The sequence below is a fragment of the Trichechus manatus genome, unplaced genomic scaffold (genome assembly GCF_000243295.1).
Source record: "Trichechus manatus latirostris isolate Lorelei unplaced genomic scaffold, TriManLat1.0 scaffold00177, whole genome shotgun sequence".
In the NCBI taxonomy this organism is placed as follows: domain Eukaryota; kingdom Metazoa; phylum Chordata; class Mammalia; order Sirenia; family Trichechidae; genus Trichechus; species Trichechus manatus.
This window is the reverse complement of record NW_004444113.1, coordinates 1,429,342-1,444,938: the sequence shown is the minus strand read 5'-3', so window position 1 is coordinate 1,444,938 and position 15,597 is coordinate 1,429,342. Positions and strand designations below refer to the sequence as shown.

The 15,597-nt window shown below is 47.1% G+C and overlaps 1 protein-coding gene and 1 non-coding gene across 2 annotated transcripts in view; one reads left to right on the top strand and one right to left on the bottom strand.

Moving 5' to 3' along the window:
* Positions 1-15,597, top strand: part of MIS18A (MIS18 kinetochore protein A) — a 186,399-nt gene that overhangs the window by 25,788 nt on the left and 145,014 nt on the right. The window lies entirely within an intron of this gene.
* TRNAE-UUC (transfer RNA glutamic acid (anticodon UUC)) lies at positions 7,887-7,957 on the bottom strand. The gene has a single exon. It is a non-coding gene; the product is annotated as a tRNA-Glu (tRNA).

Below are 15,597 nucleotides of genomic sequence, written 5' to 3'. Positions count from 1 at the left end.
GTAGTCTCAGGGTTTCTCCAGTCTCTGTCAGTAAGTCTGGTCTTTTTTTGTGAATTTGGATTTTGTTCTCCATTTTTCTCCCACTCTGTCCGGGACCCTCTATTGTGATCCCTGTCAGAGCGGTCGGTGGTGATAGCCGGGCACCATCTAGTTCCTCTGGGCTCAGGCTGGTGGAGGCTGTGGTTCATGGGGTCCGTTAGCCCACCGCCCCACCATTTTTTTTTTTACCTTGATTTGTTTTGTTTTGTTTCCTAGTTTTGTGGGAACCTATCTGGCAGACTAGGATTTTTTTTTTTTTTTCAGAGGCCCGGCGTTTTGTGGGACCTTGTAAATGAAAGTCAGCTGTTAAATGACAATTCCTGCCCTGTCTGCTTTGTAGACCAGTTACGACGGTAAATGGAGAGTTGAGAAAAATTGTTATACCAAAGTCTTCTAAATTGCTTTTAATATTTCGGAATTGACATATAAGAATAAAAGAAATTACTTGGAAATGTGGTGGTGGTGGGGTGGTTAGAATAGAACGTTAACTGTGTAAATAGGAATTTAAGAGAAAACTACCAAATTGAACTCATTTACATGTATAATCACCCACCTGTGATCATTCCATTGCCTTCTCTATTCCATCTTTCTCCTCCCACACCAAGTTAAAAGTACTTCCTATTAAACACGTTTATATTCTAACCAAATGCAGTGAAGTTTCAGGACTGGGGTGGGGGCAGGGCAGACGCAGGCCTGCCACTGGAGACAAGATGCTCGGATCACAGCGGGCTCGGACGGTCTCAGCATGAGCTGAGTGCGGTAAGAAGCACAGAAGATAAACGTCACAGGCCACGTTCACATGTGCCAGCCACCGAGGGGAGACTTGGAGTAAGTGACATTGGAAAAAGTCCTACTTTCAATGATGATAAAAGCCAAGAAAGAAAAAAACCAATTCCATTGCTTTTGAGTCAAATTCAACTCACGGTGACCCCACGTTTTGCATAGTAGAACTGCTCCATGGGGTCTTCTGAGCTGTAATCTTTATGGAAGCAGATCGCTAGGCTGTTCTTCCACGGCACTGCTGGGTAGGTTTGATCTGTCAACCTTTTGGTTAGTAGTCAAGTGCGAACCATTTGTGCGAGGCAGGGACGTAAGGAAGAAAAGCATGGCTTTTATTGATGTGGACTCCATAAGGCGCAGCGGTGTCAGGGAGCTGGGCTTTGCTTGGTGGAAAAGATGTCTCCAGAGCTGAGGTAGAGAGGCCTTGAGCTTGAGTGTGGGGATGGCAGGGCTGAAGCAGAGGGTGCTGCCCCGGGGGGCTGGGGTGCCCGGAGTGAAGAGGCCCTCGGGAGCAGCCATGGCCCACCCAAAGGGCAGAGCCCTTCCCACGAACCCTCCTGGGATGGGCATGCCTGAAAGCTGGTTAAAAAACAAACCCATTGTCAAGTTTGACTTGTAGTGAATGAGGAATCTCAGGGCTCGCCCGGGCCTACTGAACCAGAGCCTGTGTTTTAATAAGACCCCGAGATTCGGTTTTGAGGTGCTGGGTTAGAGGAGGGGCCTTGGTGGTGTGTGGTTAAGAGCTCGTCTGCTAACCCAAAGGTCGGCAGTTCAAATCCACCAGCTGCTCCTTGGAAACCCTATGGGGCAGTTCTACTGTGTCCTACAGGGTCGCTAGGAGTTGGAAATGAGTTGATGGCAATGGGTTTGGTATGGGTACGGGTTAGGCGACAGTTCTTCCCAGCTTTCTTGAATAAAATATTCCTTTTAAACCCTCACCTATTTTGTCATGGGCATCCCTGGGTAGTGCGAATCCTAGGCTGCTGAGCAAAAGGCTGGAGATTCGAGTCTACCTAGAGGTGCCTCAGAAGAAAGCCCTGGCAATCTACTTCTGAAAAATCAGCCACTGAAAGCCCCATGGAGCACAGTTCTACTCTGACACATGTGGGGCCACTGTGAGTCGGAGTCAACTCGAGGGAAAATGGTTTGGTTAAAGAATGTTAGCATACTTCCTGTCTCTGGGTCTGAGTTGGCGTTTTTTCTTCCTCAAGCCACAAGGGGCCGCATTTCACCGTGTAAATATTCATCGTGTCTGGCCTCTTCATTGGCAAACTGAGCAGCGAGCCGCAGGAGCAGCCTTCCAACACGTACTTTGCCTGATCTCAGCCTGGAGTTTATCCCAACCTCCATTCTTGTAACCTAGCTCCTTAATTAAAATCCTGGCCAAAGCCTCCCCCAGCGCCGGCCCCCACCCAGCAGCTGCCAGCTTAGGTTCTTGAGTGTTCACTCCTAAACTTGCTCACACCTACGCTTCCAGGAGCCATTTCTCCAGGAGATCTGCATTTGACACAGGGAAGTTAATTATGTTTTCTCTCTCAGTCATTACTTGTGTTTTTATGACTCAGTTTCGTTGCTACGTCCCCTCCCCCAATGCTTTCCGAATCCTTGATACCCTGTTTCCAGCTCAGTTTGGGATTGCCAACTGGCCTCCTTTGTGACTTACGAGGCGCCCACGCAGGTTTTCCGAATAAGTACATATCTGGTTACCGTGCTGATGTGTCTGACTCACCAAAGAATTCCCAGGAATCCTGGCCTGGATTCACACATTTACTCCTTTGGAAAGATTAAGGGACAGTATTGACAGTATGGAGCCCTGGTGGCGCAGTTGTTAAGAGCTCAGCTGCTAACAAAAACGTTGGTGGTTTGAACCCACCTTGGAAACCCTTTGGGGCAGTTCTATTCTGTCCTATGGAGTTGCTGTGTGTCGGAATTGACTTGATGGCAGTGGTTTTTTTTTTTATTGAGAGTATTATCTCTTTATGGGAGAAGTCATCAAAAGCATTTTATTCAGATTAGAACATTTCCAAAGTTTTAAATTACATTTTGTCAGACTTCCATTCAGTGGAGCAGAAGTTTTTTTTAAAATAGACGTCTGCCATTGAGTTGACTCTGACTCACGGCAACTTTATGTACATCGGGAGGAAACATTACTGAGTCCTGCACCATCCTCGCAATTGCCAGCAAGTTTGAGTCCATCATTACAACCCTTGTGTCAATCCATCTCCCTGAGGGTCTCCCTCACCCCTGCTGGTCCTCCTCCAGCGATTGCTCCCTCCTGATGACGTGTCCAAAGCAAGCGAATCAAACAATGTTCTGTTGTGATCCATAATGTTTTCACTGGCTAATTTTTGGAAGTAGATTGCCAGGCCTTTCTTCCTAGTCTTAGTCTGGAAGCTCTGCTGAAACCTGTCCACCATGGGTGACCCTGCTGATATTTGAAATATCGGTGGCATAGCTTCCAGCATCACAGCAACACGCAGGCCACCACAGTATGACAAACAGACGAGTGGTGACTTTTTTTGAATACTCATGCATTAAGTTATTATACTCAACAGAACTTGAGTTGAATGAGCAGCAGCCCAGGGCCTTGGGGTCTAGCTTCTCTGCTTCTGACTAGAGCAACAAATCCCATCCTCGGCTTCCCATAACCGGGCTTCAGTTTCCTTGCCTCTGTAACAAAGAGACTGGACTAGAATGATCTGTAAAATTCCTTTGTGAATTAATCTAATAAAAACAATCAGAAGTGTTTTGCTATTTTAATTAAGTATTGTTTTGAAACGGAAAACCCAACCAACAGCTGATACAGGCTCATTCAAAGCACCTGTAATCCCGCAGACACTGACAATCTTCTGGCATTTGGAGAACCAAGGCCACAAAACAGGCTTCGAGTGGAAGCATCACCCGCATCTGCTGCTTAGTTAGCAGTTGGGGACTGGCAGGTGGCAGGTCTTGAGGACAGGCTCGAGTTAGCTCATGCAATTCTGAATAAAGCTAAAACACAGGCACACAAACTCTCTGTTTAACAAGACCTCTGATCACCAGTGCTTCGTCAAGAATCTGAATTATTAAAATGCGTTATTGATTTTTTTGTCATTGCTTGAGTTGCTTTCAGTTAAAAATCCACGTGTCCGACTGGAGTTCTTTCATTTTCTCCCGTTCTCCTCTTCTGTCCCCCCAGTCACTGTAGCCCCTCAGCAAAGGCATAACTAGCCAGAACTTAAATTAGCCGGGGCTGGATGTAAGCCAGGGAGCAGGCTGAGCAAAACCTCAGGCCACCAGGCCACCAGAGGCGTTTCCACGGCAACAGTCTGGCGCAGCGCTCTGAAGGAAGGCCCGGGAGGGCCTGGTTCTGCCTGGTTCTGCCGAGGGGCTGAAGAGGGCCGGTGAGGGGTACGGCAGTCTGTGAGTGAGGAGACTTCGGCTCTAGCCTTGTTTTTACTTTTTCTTTGTAAGGATAAGACTTATTCATATTTATTTTCTCTAGCTCTGAAGTGGAGATTTGAATTTAATTACTTGTGGTCGCCCAGAAAAAAAAAAAAAAAAAAACCAAACCCATTGCCGTTGAGTTGATTCCGGCTCATAGCGACCCTATAGGACCGAGTAGAACTGCCCCAGAGGGTTTCCAAGGAGCAGCTGGTGGATTTGAACTGCCTACCTTTTGGTTAGCAGACAAATGCTTAAAGCACTGCGCCCCCAGGGCTCCTAGTGATGGGCAGTTAAAGGCATATTTCAGACACAGACCAGCAGCCTGAGGATCACGGGATGATGGTTCCATGACTAAGGACTAACACAGAATTCTCACAGGAAAAAGAAATAATTTTTGTCAGTAAATGGTGGAAGGATTAACATGAGCCAAGAGGCTGAGGCAGAGAAAAGGGTGAGGGAGAGCCCCCAGCCGGAATAGCCCAATCTTCCTCCAATGCTTTTCTTATCGTTCGTGTGACTATAAAATGTATTGTCTAAACCAGGGCACATTAGAGAGTGAACGGGGGACCTTTGAATAATTAAGCCGTGATGACAGATGTAGAGTGTCTCAGGCAAACCAGGACGGACGTCATCCGACCTTTCGTGCCTCACCCCACAGAGTTCTTTGAACAAAGGTTTCCTCAGTTAACAGAGTCTGGAAACCACTGGGCTCCAGTGGTCAAGATTCCAGGTCATCTGAGGAGATTGTCAGTCAGGTGGGAGTGGAGTAGGGGGAGTGAAGAAATGTGGAAGCGTTTGGATAGCTCAGGGAAATCTGACAGAGAATCAAAACGAAGTAACGTGAAGGATTTTCAGGCAGTGGCTTCTGTTAGAGAGCGTGCCGTGTGGTGGCCCAGTCAGTGGTTTTGAGACTTCACCCAGTAAAGAAGGCACAGTAACCATGATTTACATCTGAGCACGCGCCATAGACGTTAAATGTTTGTCTACCACATGAAAGGTTGGCAGTTCGAACCCACCCAGAGGCACCTCAGAAGACAGACCTAGCGATCTGCTTCTGAAAGGTCATAGCCTTGAAAACCCTGTGGAGCAGTTCCATTCTGCACACACGGGGTCGCCACGAGTCAGAATCAACTTGATGGCAACTAACAACAGTAATACATAGGAGTCCCTGGGGGGTGCAAACAGAGGTGCCTCAGAAGAAAGGCCTGGTGATCTACTTTGAAAATTCAGTTCTTGAAAACCCTGTGGAGCACAGTTACACTCTGACACACTTGGGGTTGCCGTGAGTTGGAATTGACTAGATGGCAACTGGTTAGTAATAAGGTTTCTGGGGGAAAAATAACTCCAACACAATAAACATGAAAAAAAATTGGTTTATGATTACTCCTGTTTCCTAAAGAAATTCACTAAAGGTGAACATGAATACGCTTAGGAAACATGTTTCTTGTTATCCTCAAAGAAATAAGCTGAGTTTACCACAGCAAGGCTGCCCTGTTATGCTAGTAAATATAATTACCTCGGATGTAAATGTGTTTGTTCTTTAACCAGATGAAGCTTCCTAAAGAAAAAACTTTCAAACTTTACCAAATACCTGAGAAATATATTTTTATTGAAGAAAAATGAGAAGTTACAGATAACTGAAATGAAGATAATAAAATCACTTGTAATCCATAAAGAAGCGCTATTAACAGTTTAGTAGATATCCTTCCACAGTATTTCCTATGCATTTTATTTATAAATATGATTTTATTGATATATATAATGACAACTTGCTCTGCATATTATTTTGTGACTACTTTATTCATTTGACAATATATTATGAACTGTTTTCCAAGTCAACAAGTATGCTTTTGCAATGTTGTTTTAGTGACTATACAGTACTTCAAAGTATGGAAGACTTTATTTAACCAAACTCCTGGCTTTATGTACGAGGTTGTTTCCAGATTTTGGATATTATAAACAATGTCGTATCGATCGTCTTGTGATCTTGGTACACATAAAATAAATGAATCAGGAATGTGTGATTTTAGTAGGATATCTGAGATCTGTTAAATCTGGGTTCTGTTTATGATTCCATTATGGATGAATTGACAATAAAAATCAAAGAGGAGGCCTAGGTTTTAATTCTAGCCCAGCTGTTTAACTCTGAGCACATCGCTTAACCTCTCTGTGCTTTTAGTTTTCTTATTTGTAACGTTCATATTTTACAGAAAAACCCAAAACAGAACAGTTACCATTGAGTCAGCTCCGACTCACGGCGTCCCCACGTGTGTCAGAGTCGAACTGTGCTCCATCGGGTCTTCAACGGCTGACGTTTCGGAAGTAGACAGCCAGGCTTTTCCTCTGGGTGGACTCGAACTTCCAGTTTTTCAGTTAGCAGCAGAGACCCCGTTACAAATTAGAGACAATAAAACCGCCCCTTGAACTAAATTACTGTAAGGGTTAGGTGAGGCAAGGGTGTGAAAAACCATTTTAAGTTATGAAGCAGTTTGCTTTTATCAGAATTTATTATTTTCTTTTCAAAATGCTATTTAAAAAATTCCGTTAAATCGACTAAGAAGATTTCCCATTTTTTGACGTCCTCCAAGATAAATGATTTTGCTTTATGAGCCACCGAACAAATGCGGGGAGTTTGAAGCTGCGGTGCCTGAATCCGCACTCCAGGGAGAAGCCGCTGGAGTGTCTGAGGCTGGGCCGACGGCCTGGCTGTTTTCTGAGTCACCACCGACTGAGGCCAGAGGGAGCAAGAGGCTCGTGCAGGTTCCATGGATGACAGAAGTAATCCTTGCGGTGTTAGCCAGGTGGGGGCAGATGGTTCCTATCTCCGGAGGCTAACTCTGACCCCTCACTCCCTCTTGCACCCTCCCTGGTGCTCCCATCCGCCAGGGGTCAGGGCAAAAGGCCACCCTGAAACCGGCAAGTGATTTGGGCCTGATCCTGTCCAGCCTGAAGGAGACAGGGGCCAACCTGCCGTCAGAGATACACTGCCATGGAGCAGGAGCCTGGAGAAAATATGTTAGTACAGAATCCTGGGAATCCCAGCCACCGTTGGGAGAGGGCCCGACGTGGGTGAGTAGGGGCTGTGAATGGAAATTTGAAACCTGAGTTAACCCCGAAGAGATAATCCTACAGCTGGAAACCCAGCATGGGTCCATGTGCCTGTCACTCACCAGGACGGTGGAGAAGCAGTAGGGGAAATTCTGTTCACCAAACACAAAGGTTCTAGAGTTTTCCTTTCCTCTGGCCCTTGTCCACAGGCCATCGGTACATAACTCCAGTGGGGAGGGGACTCAGAAGCACCACTGACAAGGTGTTCAGTGGGAATGGACACTTTCCCTTCTCCCTGCCTATCTGGAGAGGCCCCAGGGACAACCTCCTTTTTTAGCTGCCTTTGAGTCAGGCCCTAAATCTTGGCAACCCCATGCACCATGGAATGAAACACTGCCCAGTCCTGCCCTACCCCATGATTAGTCGCGAATCAGACTGTTGCGATCCACAACGTTTTCATTGGCTGATTTTTGGAAGCAGATCACCAGGCCTTTCTTCCTAGTCTGCCGTAGTCTGGAGACTTCTGAAACCTGTTCAGCATCACAGCAAGATGCCAGCCTCCACTGACGGATGGGTGGTGGCTCTGCATGAGGTGCATTGGCCAGGAATCGAACCAGGGCCTCCTGCATGAAAGGCCAGAGCTCTCCCACTGAACCACCACTGCCCCAGGCCTAGGGGAGAAGCAGGCATACACTAGATGCTCATTTCATGTTCATGGAATGGGTGAGTGAACAGTATTGACCACGGCTAGAGAGAAAAGATTTTACACTTCAAATAAACATGAGAAGTGAGGCTCCTTCTGGAAGCTCCAAGGGCTCCTCTGGATAACGGCTATAGGGACAGCCGGAGCCGCAGAGGAGAGACAAGGTGGCTGCCTGTGGTCGTAGTGGGCAGCCTGTATTAGACCCCTTTTAGGAGCTTCCTTTGTTTGTATAAGGTCCCTGGGTGGTGCAAATGATTTGGGCTCAACTACTAACGTAAAGGTTGGCAGTTCAAACCTACCCAATGGGTGCCGTGGAAGAGAGGCCTGGCAATCTTCTTCCACAAAGATTACAGCCAAGAAACCCCATGAAGCAGCTGTACTGTAACACAAGGGGTGGTCATGAGCTGGAATTGACTGAAGGAAATTTTGTGTGTGTGTATGTATAGGGAACTCTTTGGGGAAGTTCTTTCGGGGAACTCTTTTGAGAAGTGAGGAATAACTGGGGGACAGGAAAGATGTGAGGACCTGCAATTATGTGGGGGGAGGGTGCAGGATCCTGGCAACCTGAATTGTCAGTGTAAGGGTGACCTCGGTGGGATCCCAGCTGGTCAGAATGTGCGGGTGATGTACCTGTCTCTGTAATAACTGGTTATCTTTAGACCTTTGTTACCGAGGGTGTTGGTTTGTCTAGAACTTCTGTGTTCATTTTTTTTTAAACAAGGATGTGTTTTATAATGAGAAAAAAAGTACTTAATGAGCTTATTTCCATTTTGAAAACAAAACCGGGGCAAGAATCAAGGCTCAGCTGCGTTGGAATGTTGGGGGCTGGTGGGGCCCAGGCCGCAGCTTGGCTCGTGGGCTGGGCATAACGCAAGGCAAAGAACGTCAAGTCCGAAGTCGGAAGATGGGCTTCTGTTTCTGCCCTGCTTCCTTCCGTCAGGAGACAGCCGTCTCTCGAGTCTCGTCCTCTGTGAAATGACAGGAGCCAGGATTCCCCCCCGGCAGAGTTGTTGAGAGGCTTAAATGAAAATACCCCGTAAAACTCACTTTGTAAATTGCCATATAAGTGCTAATGGCGGTAATTTTAGAGTACTCGGTAGCAAACAGGTGCTCTTTTCCCATGCTGAGGATGGAATACCCGTGGCATCTCCCCTTAGACCTCATCTCTCAAACATAATAATGGCTGATGTGTAGTATCAATGCAAACGGTCAATGAGCTGGCTTGCTCAGAGTTCTTTAAAAATTTTAGATTGTATTTATGCTGTGTCTTTCTTCATCCTAGCTGTCTGAGTCAGGGTTCTCTCTATATACGTATCTACGTACGGAGGGAGCCCTAGCGGTGTAGTGGTGAAGAGCTCGGCTGCTAACCAAAAGGTCAGCAATTCGAATCCACCAGTCACTTCTTGGAAACTCTATGGGGCAGTTTTACTCTGTCCTATAGGGTTGCATATATGGAGAGAGAGAGAGATTTACTTGAAGAAATTGGCTCATGGATTGCGGGGGGCTGACAAGTGCAAAATTCATAGGTCAGGAATAGGCTGGAGACTCCTGCCGGTTTGCATCCCATGGTCCCTAGGTTAGGTGACCGAAGAGTGTGGGGTAAAGGTCTGTCACAATACCTGTTTATAGCCTGGAGGCAGACCATACCCTGGGGAAACTCTCTTTTCATCGGATGCATTGATTACATTAGATTACATTGGTTAAGCACTCAGTTGCTAACTGAAAGGTTGGTGGTTCGAACCCACCAGCTGCTCTGTGGGGGAAAGATGTGGCAGTCTGCTTCCGTAGAGATTACAGCTTTGGAAACCCTGTGGGGCAGGTCTGCTCTGTCCTGTAGAGTTGCTATGAGTTGGAATCCACTTAACTGCAAAGGGTTACACATGGAAAGTAATTACATTACAATTTACATTAGATCGCGTTATCAAACAGCAATTAGATTAGTGTTTGGCCAAACAACCAGGAACTACAGTCTGGCCAAGCTGTCACATACAATTAACCATCACCCAGCCGTCCTGTCTCCAGGGGCGAGAAGGCACAGGCAGCGTTTCTGTGTAGAGTGTATCATGGTGGGGGAGAAAGAGCCCGACCCCCATGTTCTGTAAAGTGTCAGAGGACAATGAACGGCTCCCTCACTGGCTAAGAGACCCGGGGCTCCTCCCAAGCTGCCGGCATCCATATTGAAACACAAGATGGCGGGGCCATATCACGAGCCTTGTCTCTGCCAGCAAACCTTGGAGTCGTGGTCAGCCTGGGAAGTTTAATGACCTCTAGTCGAGCAAGCCTGGATTATTCTGAAGGCTTTCCAAAGACAGAGGGGAAAAGTAAATTTACTTCTATAAAGGAGAAAAATTCCCCAGCAACCCCTCGCCAGCTGAGCCCTTTCTTCCTCTCTTTTCTAGCTTCTTGAGTCCTGTAACTTCCTAAGCCCTGTGGAAGGCCAGTTTACATTTCCTAACAAAGGGTGATTTGTATCCTTTTGCTACAAGAGAAAGGAGGGAGGGGAGGGAGCGAGGCTCAGGGTTCAGGTTTTTATGTCTGCAGAATTCGAAGTTCCTGCTGGTGAAGCAGCTGCCGTGGTCGGTGGGCTGAAGAAACACCACACTTAACAGGGGACCCAAGCTTGAGAAGGGGGAGTGTTGACATGTCGTGGGGTTGGTAGCCAATGTCACAAAACAATATGTGTACGAATTGTTTAATGAGAAGCTAATTTGTTCTGTCAACCTTTATCTAATGTACAATTAAAAAAAAAAAAAAAAAACCAACTTAGATATAACTTAAAGCCTAACCCTAGCCTTAACCAAAAAACAAGACCAGTAACACCACACGGAGAGAGAGCTCACGAAGCTGTTGGGGCCAGAGCTGGGTCGTGATATGCTGAGTGGACTAAAGAGTTCTGTCAAAAGCCTGGGCGAAGGTTCTGACCTCATTAGTCTGGATGGAAGGAAGAATAGCAAGATGGACAACTTTCGGCAGCTAGCTTTATTTCCCTTTGTCTCCAGCTGTATGCATATGCAGCATATTCATCTATGTTTTGGTTTATAAACGGGACAGTTTCATGTGCTCTATTAGATTTAAAAGCTTTTATTGAGCACCTGCTATATGCCCGGAGCCCTGGTGGTGCAGTGGTTTAAGCATCTGACTGCTAACCAAAAGGTCAGCAGTTTGAATCCACCAGCAGCTCCTTCGAAAGCCTGTGGGCAGTTGTCCTCTGTCCTCTAGGGTCGCTGTGAGTCAGAATCGGACTCCATCTGGTTTGGTTTACTGTATGCCCAACTCCTAACTGCGTACTGCAGGGGGCGCCAAAGACACGTAGCATCAAGAGCAGTGTGGTGCGTGGAAGGAGCATGTCCTAGCTCAACCGCCTCGTGACCCTGCACAGACTACTTAATATCCTTGAGTCTCAGCTCCCTTGTCTGTAAGGTGAGATAACATATGTAAATGTCCTGATTAAAGTCCTTTGAGTTACAAGTAACAAAACCCACTTGAAGCAAATTTAACCAAGAAAGGGAATTTCTTGGAAGGAAGTTGGAGTCTCTCATGGAATTCACTGAAGAGTTAAGGATGGGGTCCCCAGGGAAGACAGGGACCAGGGCTGCTCTGGGGATCTCAGCAGCAGGAGTGTCTTCACCCTAAAATCTCCACTAACAAGATTCTGCCCCCAGTGCCCGCTCTCCGTGACTCTCTTGGTTCCAGCTCTTGAGATAAAGAGTCACTTGGCTCTGGTAGCTCTGGGCGGAGGGGCAGGGTCTCAGTCTAGAAGCGTGGGGTGACGTGGAGAGTGGATGCCCACCAAGAGGCTTGTGGGAGCTGGGCAGACACCCCCAAAGGTGTCTACTAATGACTCTAGCTCCGTGATGGGAAATCACAGGTCCGTTTCAAATTTGGAAAACTTGGTGGCAGAGTGGTTGAGAGCTACGGCAGCTAACCAAAAGGTTGGCGGCTCAAACCCACCAGGTGCTCCCTGGCAACCGTATGGACAGTTCTACTCTGTCCTACAGGGTTGCTCTGGGGTCACTAAAGGTCGGAATCGACTTGACGGCAGCAAGTTTGGTTTTTTTGATTTTCAAATGTTGCTCCTTTTCTTTTCTCCTTGCAAAACACCAGCTCTCTGTCATCAAGGAACTTATCCTCCAAAAGGAAACAAAGCCAGAGCTGTGTGAGCGTGTTAGGTGTTCATAGCTCTGGTCGGGGTTGTGCTGCTGCTTGCCAGCTGGGCCAGAGACGACACCTTCAAGGCAGTTTCTCAGGTACAAAATGGCGGTGGCTCATGGGTCGGTGATTCAATGACTCCAAGCCTTGCATGGGTTAACAGCAGAGTGTCAAAGGCGGCAGCAAGAAATTAGTGCTGGCTAGAGTTACTGGGAACGGTTTGTGTTTGCTCAGAATGGAGTGTTTCCCATAATCTTTGTTTGGGCTGGAGCCAGCCGTCATCCATAACTGGCTGACTTTTTTTTTTGGTCAAAAGCAGCTCATCTTCTCTTTCTCCTGGCCAAAGAGAGTCTGCCCTTCAGAGCCAAAGCAGCACACGTTTTCAGGGAAGTCTCAGAGAAAGGCACTTTCTGCTCCTTTTCCTCGTCGTCACTCTGTCTGTCCTGGCTCCGGCCCTCGGCAGAGGCTGCTGGGGGCTCTGCTCAGCTCCAGCTGCCGTCCTCGATGATCTGAAGACCAGTTACTGCGAGGAAAGGGTCAAAGTGAAGGGTTAGAACACAAGTCAGACAGCCCAGCAAAGAGAAGAGAGACTTCCTCGTCACTGAGGTCAGGAGTGTGTTTCTCAGGAAGTTCCCACAAGGACGCTGCCCTGACTTCCTGTTTACTGTTCACTTGGATGAATCTTGGGGGTTTTACTTTACACAAGAAACCTTTTGTTGGGGTGTGAGGGACTCAACAAATCATACTGTCTTCTCCTTGACTGAATCCTGAAGCAACTGAATGATAAGATAAAAGGGAAGGAGACCGTGTCTCAGGGACCCAGTAATGAGTTCCCTAATACTGACCCATGTGAGGGATTGGGGGTTTAGTGGTAGAATTCTGGCCCTGGGTTTGATTCCCGGCCAAGGTACCTCCAAGCACAGCTACCACCTGTCTGTCGGTGGAGGCTTGCTTGTTGCTGTGATGCTGAACAGGTTTCAGTGGGGTTTTCAGACTAAGACGGTCTAGGAAGAAGGGCCTGGTGACCTGCTTTTGAAACTAGCCGATGAAAACCCAGTGGAGCACAACCGTTCAATTCCCAACTGACCACGGGGACGGCGCAGGACCGGGCAGCATTTCGTTCTATTGTACGTGGGATCGCCATGAATTAGGCCGCAATGAACAGCAACTATCCGGACTCTCAGAATCGGACGAAAAAACAAAACAAAACCCACTGCCATCAAGTCGATTCCAACTCATAGCGACCCTATAGGACAGAGTAGAACTGCCCTACAGGGTTTCCAAGGCTGTCATCTTTATAGAAACAGGCCGCCACCTTTCTCCGTAGAGCAACTGGTGGTTTCGAACTGCCGACCTTTCTGATAGCAGCCGAGCTCTTAACCACTGCACCACCAGGGCTCTTTCAGAATCAGACACGGGCCTGTAAAACCGATGGTATGGAAGAACAAACCAAATTGTGTGCTTCCCAGATCTATATTTGGATAGATTTAAAAGACAAAGGTGGCGTAGTGGTTAAGCACTCAGCTGCCTACCAAAAAGTCAGCAGTTCAAATCCACCAGCTGCTCCTTGGAAACCCTATGGGGCAGCTCTGCTCTGTCCTCTAGGGTGGCTGTGAGTCGATGGCACCTAACGACAACAGACAAACGAGGGATCACGGTGCTCAGCTGGCCCAGTCGATCTTGTCAGTGAGTGACAGAGGGACTGAGGGGCAGAGAGATGCCCAGGTTGTCATGCTAATAGACAGCCTGCCTCTTGAAAGGAAACCCCAGGAATAAGGAGGAGAGGCTTCTCTTCAACTCTGCCGTTTTCCCCAAATGACCCACCCAAGACATTCTGGTGCGAGCAGACTTTACTGAAGGTTTGGCTGCCACGGGGAGTTTCTGCTGTAATGCTTACAATCAGTGACTTAATGTTGACTAATACCCATTCACCTTCCTTGTCTTCAGAAGCCCTTTAGCCACCCTGCCTCCAGGAATTCTCCTCTGGCCCCTGTGTCCCAGGCTGCACGTTGCCAGATGCTGTCGTCTCTGCAGGTCCTTCTCCCATGTCCACGCTCCTCTGTTGACTCAGAGACGGATCTTTAGTTGTCTTAGTTATTCACCCCCGTCTTGGGACATCCGAGGAACGTTGAAGCGCTCTGCTTCACACATGATCGTTTGTCTATTGGTTTCCCTCTAACGAGTCCGGGACTTTGACATTTCGGGTTTCCTCTCTCTCTCTCTAAGTGGAAGGGAGACAGTTAGATATTTATCTTCCCACCACGATCAGTGATGTCACTCCCCATTAGGAGGCAGGAGTGATCACCATCGACGTGGGCGGCCAGCAGCATGGATAGTAAGACCTTACCATAATGCGTAAGGGGTCTCCGAAAAATTCAGTAGGGAAGTGAACTCGGTAGTGTAAGCCTTCACAACTAGGCCAATTATCAATTAGGATTTTATTTTTGGGAATTGTTTTAGTTATCTGTGCTGCGATAGCAGAAATACCACAAGTGAGTGGCTTGAACAAACAGAAATTTATTGTCTCACAGTTAAGCTAAAAGTCCCAATTCAGGGCGTTGGCTCTAGGGGATGGCTTGTTCTCTCTGTGGGCTCTGGGGGAAGGTCCTTGTCTCTTCAGCATCTATTTCTTGGCTCCTTGGTGATCTTCGTGTGGCATGACATCTATCTTCCCCCATCTCTGCTAGCTTCTTCAGTGCCTGATCTGCTCTTTTTCTACCTCAGAAAGCAGTTGGTTTAAGACACACTCTACCCTACACTAGTATGGCTTCATTAACATAACAAATGGGATTATAGTCATAGGTATAGGGATTACGATTTACAGCACATATTTTTGGGGGACACAATTCAATCCATAACAGGAATGGTGTGAGTTATGGAGCTAACTTGGTTCTTTTTCCAAATGGGAGTCCAGATTTCAGCTCCTCCTACTGAATTTTTCCCCACTAATTTAAATGGTATATGATCTATTTGTCATTGTTATACCAACAGCAATATGAAGAAAGACCTGGTGATCTGTGCCTGAAAATTAGCCCATGAAAACCCTATGGATCACAACAGAACATTGTCCAACTCATTTCTTTTGGACACGTCATCAGGAGGGATCAATCACTGGTGGAGAGCATCATGTTTGGTGAAGTAGAGGGCCATTGAGTGTAAGGGAGACCTTCGGGAAGATGGATTGGCACAATAGCTGCATGATGGACTCAAACCAGCTGGCAATCATGAGAATGATGCAGGATCGGGCAGCATTTCATTTTGTTGTACATAAGGTCGTCGTGATTCGGAACTGACTCAACGGCAGCTGTCTGTCTGTCTATCTACCTTCCTACCTACCTACCTACCTGTCTGTCTGTCTGTCTATCTATCTATCATCTATACCAATAGCACACTTTTTATATTATAATACCTTTATGGTATATTTTGGTATCTCCTAGAACAAGTCCTTTGTT